Source organism: Centruroides sculpturatus, unplaced genomic scaffold (assembly GCF_000671375.1).
Source record: "Centruroides sculpturatus isolate CEXI.00-Female unplaced genomic scaffold, Cexi_2.0 scaffold1450, whole genome shotgun sequence".
NCBI classification, from domain to species: Eukaryota; Metazoa; Arthropoda; class Arachnida; order Scorpiones; family Buthidae; genus Centruroides; species Centruroides sculpturatus.
In genome coordinates, this window is record NW_019385648.1 from 6,047 (window position 1) to 12,092 (window position 6,046).

The following is a 6,046-nucleotide window of genomic DNA, read 5'->3' on the forward strand; positions in this document are numbered from 1 at the left end:
ATTAATAATGTCAACGTAAGTAGAAATAATTTTCGATTAATTCTACTAAATTCTATTTGTTCTAATGAAAATAAGTCAAAGGCACAAGCAGACGGGCCTTAGCTAATGCAACCATATTAATTAGGAGAGATCAAACTCATTTAATTAATCGTGCTTTGAGTATTCGGTATTTAAATGTAATTAATAACTTTCCCAATTATTTTAACAATTTCGATTACACGATATCGTATGCAAACATCTCGTCTCTACAGTAAATCCTTTAGTAACGAGAGAGCGTTAGATACACTACGTAGGAGTGTCGTCCTCTGTAAGATATACGATGGCCTATAGAATGAGTATACGACACTCGTCTGTTGGCACAATTATCCATTCATCGTCTCGCCACGGAGTCACGTGTTGTGATGTACGAGGGAGAAGGGCCGCATTGTAAAACGGCGCCATATTTGATGGCGTAATAAAGAAAAAACCCGAGACAAATTTAAACGAAGGGTTATCGATAAACATTATTGAAATGATTCTCCTTGCAACAACCAGTGAATTAGAATGAAAAACAAAGTCGGAGATTATAAATATGAGATGGATTTATCTGACTGAGTGCAGGCTTTTGTCAACTCGTGTGCCACACGTCGAGGACACACGCTCTTGCGGGAGGATCTTCTAGGCGTCGTTCAGTCGAGTCGACTAATTTATCGGACGGCAGAGGTCCGGGCTAGCACGAAAAATGTACGAGCGGTCGAAAGATGAAGTGTGTCTATTGGAAAAACTTTAGAAAGGCGACATTCGTCTTTGCCCGCGTATCACAAAAGGAAAATACAACAATTACATTCAGATAATGTCTCTCACGGGAAGGTTAATATTCTGTTTAAATTTCAGCGAATGATGAGCCTGACCTCAGAATTTCAGTTGCGAAAGCTTAGTAATGGCCCTACTACTACCTTAAAAGAAAAAAAAAAACAAGGAAAAAACACCTAACCAGTTTTGATCGGGAATTTTCTCTTTTGAGCCTTTGGCAACGCCTCTTAATTTGTGCCCACCGACCATTAGCGACCTCCCGGATAGCAGTTATTTGAGAAAATGAAGATGGGTCGTGGCCGAATTCTGCCAAAAAGAGAAGGTTCGACCGACCAATCTCCATAAACTGTGGAGGAGGCGGTTATCCGAGCAATGGATAAGTCGACACTCCAACATCTAAAACAAAAGCGAAGATGTGTAAGGCGTTTCGCCCATCTCCATAACTCGTGAGCTGGGTGTTCCCAAGAGATAAGTCTCTACTCTTCTGTCTTTACGTAAACAGGTCGTATTTTACGTTCGAATGTACTCGGTTCGATACCAAACTTCCAGACTAAAACTCAGCAGAAATGTATGTCGCCTTTATGTGACCTGCAAGAGGAGGTTACCTTCTTTGTCTTGCAATAACTGAGCCGTAACCTCGAAAGGAATCATAATCTCGGGTAATTCTGACCCATAAAACTTGGATTCCTTCGATAAAATTTGGCTTATTATCGATTATTGGAAAAGATATATCTGAGTTTTTACATTATAATGTTTACAGATTAAAATATAATTTTCAAATTTGATTCAAGAAATGTATAAAAATTAATGGACAAACAGACAAACATACATAAAATATTAAATTTTATTATCAAAAAACAAAAATTTGAATTGATTACGATGGAGATTTTTCAATAAAAATGATATAAAATGTGTAAAATTATCATTACAATATTATATAAGAAGTGCAACAATATCGATCTCTATAACCAGAAAGTTTAGAATCCTTAATTTATCACAGCAAAATACAAAATTATATAATTATTAGAGAAATTTTTTATAAGTTTATTAATTTAAACAATTAAAATATTTGGATTCCCGATTCACTCATTATCTTGGATACATTACAACTACATTTGGGTGTCACATCGTATCATTTTTCATTCCGGTATCCAGGTTTCAACAAGCGAATGACGCCCCTTTCTGAATCTCAAATGGCGCTAGAAAATTTAAATTGGTTTGCTTAACTGGAAATTCGGTTCGGTTTATTTTAATTAAAATTGTGGTGGTCTTTATTAAAAGTTGTCCGCCCGCTAGAAAGTACTGTACTTAAATGTCGTCGATAGAATTGCGTTAGAGAAATGCCCTGGTCGTGTAAACATTGGCGCTAATCTCGAAGTTAGCCTCAGGTGAGGCAGACTCATTGGTTATATTTCCTTCGCGTTATAAACGCAATTCGCTTCATCCAAGTCGAAAATTGCAGATAACACCCGTTACCTTGAAAGTTTGAAAGTGACGAATAACAAACATGGCCGGTCGCACTTTAAAATCGTTGTAAGCCGTCGAGTCAGCTTTTATAGGTAGAGATAGTGAAATTTAATTTAAAAGTTTGTGGGTCGAGATGACAAAGTGCTAAGGAGTAACAACGGGATGCGTTGTCCGCGCCTGTTACTCCGACCGGTTTGATGGGTCATCGGCAAGTCAAACACTATTTTTAATGCGAATGCACCGTCTATACACGTAGGCAAACACGAAACGAACGATTGGACGGTTCGAGGACGTTCGATAGATCACTTTTTTTACGTGGGAACGGAAATGCTCTGACAGCTTTTCCTAACTTTATCGCGGCTCTTTTAATTTATTGAATTTATACATAATTTACGGACGGACCGAATAAATTCGACCTCCCTTTATTTTTTTATTACGTTATGACTTATTCGGTTATATTATCGAATATTTGCTAGAAAAAATACCATAGTTTTCAATTGTCAACAATTTGTTATGGATAAAATATATTGATAATTATAATGTACCTGAATTTATTATTAATTTTGGACATAAATTTTGATAAATCTAACACGTTTTAGGAGTTGCACAATAAATATTAAATAAATAAAACACTGTTAATGAAACTAAATCCTCGAACAGTTTGTTTTCATCAATATCCTGACAACACTATTAATAAATCGTGAAATTCGAGCATTTCTCTCTCTTCTGTGATATTAAATCATGCGTAAAATTAAATAATTCAAATTTTAGAAAGAATATATTTATCAGAATATCAGATTTAAGTTCGCTGAGGTTTGTTTAAAATTCGTTGAATAAAATCGAATCATTTTAAAACACAGAACTCATCTGATATACTAAACACGAGAAAATATGAAAAATATTACATATATATGAAAGTTTTTAAAAATTAAGAAGATATTTCGTTTATATTTAAGTCAATAAAATATGAATGTTTATTTGCTGTTATTTTATAGTTTTACTATAAGTTTTTTAGTTTTATTCTATAGTTTCTTTTTCTTTCTTCTAAATGCAACTAGCTAGTCACTAACGATGCTATCGGCCATAATAGTTGCAGTGGCAGACAGGATGGAAGGTCGCGACGTGTGAACAAAGATGGAGATGCGGCAAGAACCGGATTGCGACTGAACGACTGAACTACTGATAATAAAATACATCTATTCAAAACCATGCCGAATTTAGATGTATATTACTGTAAACTTCATAAACTACGTTCAAACTTTGTCAAAATCAATGAACGTCAAATGAATCTTTAAAAAATTCATATGGATACATGAAATAATATTTAGAAGCTAATACGACTGAATATACCTTAATTAATGGAGGGAATAGATAAAATTCAAAGTATCCAGAAAAATATATTTTTGATGTTGTTGATAAGCTTTAAAAATATATATTTTAATTAACAAGATAATATTTTCTGCCTAGCAACACTTTTAAATAACAATTACTAACATTTATTAATATTTCCAAAGAAATCAAAATTTTACTTTTAAATAAATGGCCACGTAAAGTAATTCAATTTTATCCATTCAAACTGGATATTATTACATAAAATTATATAAAACTGTACTTTAAAAAGCATAATATTACAGCGAACAAAATGAAATTTTAAATTAGCGAATTGAATGTTCTGAACAGCTATTGTACTTTCAATGAATCCTTTGTAATCGTCACTTGATTGCTGCCGCTTCAACATTCGTTTACCTACTTTTTTTTCCTAATCAGACGTCATACTGTTCAATTCTAGTTGATTTTCAATTGATTTCAACAAGATCTAAGCAAATACGATATATGTGATCGGTTTACACATCATAACAAAACGAAATACAATATAAGAGTTTGAACATTGTATTAATTTATAAAGTTAAGTCATTTTAATTTTTAAATTCTATTAATTTTCATAAAATGTTCCATTAATTTCTATGTATATTAATAATTAATACGATGACCAGAGTTAAAAATAAAATAAAAATGAGTAGTTTCAAACAATACTATTAATTTGAACATTATATTCATTTTTAAGAGAAGTTTTTAAATCTATTATTAAAATTTTAATTCAGATTAAAAATCAGAGGAAAGATTGATGCATTTCTTCGTCTCCAGCAATTAATTTTTAATAATTAAAAGAGTATTATATTGAACTAAGATTAATTAAAGAATTTTCGAAAATTTAAAAAAATAAAATTATGATAAATTAATTATCAAACATAATTATAAGGATTAAAAATAATGATTTTTAATATTAAATTATCTATAATACTTACATCAAAAGTAGTGTGTTCGATAAAGTATTTTTTAAATAATTATAATTATATTTTTCTTGAATTATTTTAATTTATTTTCTACGTTCTTACCAAATATTTAAAGCCATACTTTAAAAAAATATATTTAATTTTTTTCGTATTCTATTCAGTTCACTAATGAGACTTTTGTAGATCCCAACTCTCTCTTTCTCTCGCCCCTCTCTAATCATTCAAATTAATTATTTAATGCGCTAATTGCCGCTTGTTATTATCACACACAATGCAGAACCGTTGAACTTATATACTGTATATAACAATTGTACTAAGCATTCGTAATTATTCCTTGCTCCGTAATAAAATTAACGGGATTGCAAATATCTGTTAGTAGACTTACTCACATTCTGCGAAGAGTATTATTTAGTTCAAGATTTACGAGATCAAAATCCGAAAACGTGCATTAAACTGTTTGTAATCTACACTCGATAAGTAGAGCAGCATATAAAGTAGATTAAAATTATTCCTCTCGAGTATATTATCTTAATTTGCAAAAGTTTTCTTTGAATCAATTTCTAAGAAATTTATTTATTTAAATTAAAATTTACGATATTTTTTTTTTCTCTTCTCTAATATTTCCATAAATATAAAAGAATACGATGAATTGTTTTCGATACAGGGGAGGAGAAAAAATGTTTGGAATGGAAATTTCAAAATATTTATCTTTCTTTATTATTTCTCAGAGTATTAATTCTTATAAGCAATTTTTGCAAAGATTAATAAAAAAACAGCTATACATCATCCATTTTGTTTCCATATTTTTTTTTTTTTTTTTTTTTTACATTTTCTTCAGTAAGTTCTTTCCTGTGGGATACTTTATTCGTTATCGATTGAACAAAAACAGGTCCTCGTTTATTTTCCTTAGCTTCGATTGTATAAATTTACACTTTAAGTGAATTATTGGGCAATAGTTTATGTTACGTTTAATCAGAGCCTAACACGCCGGTGACTGATGTAGTCATAATCCAACGCTCCAGAGATTTTCTCTTCGGTGTTTCGGTAGTAAACGAGATAGAGGACTAGCAACCATCATTAGCTACCACCCAGGAAGGGTTCCGTACATTCCCCTACTACTGCTTATAATTTATAACGAAAAATAACTTACCGTTATGAACGACCTATTAATAATCATCGATGGATAAATAAGCTGACAATAATAATACTTAATGCCAACTAACTTTGAAATTTTTTTACGTATAAAATACAAGATTATCTCCATAAAAGATACATTAAATAAATATTTTCCTAAATTACAACATTCCCGAACAATAATCTGCAATGGCGATCTAAGGAATTTTTTACTATGTTCAAGTCGAATGAGGTTTTTTTTGTTTTTTTTTTCTTTCCTAAAGTTTCCATCCCGTTTTCCTAAAATTCGTATCGATTTAGTAAATTCTAAAACTAAAAAATATACTTTTTTTTTTTTGTTCGGCAATTTGTTTTTCAAA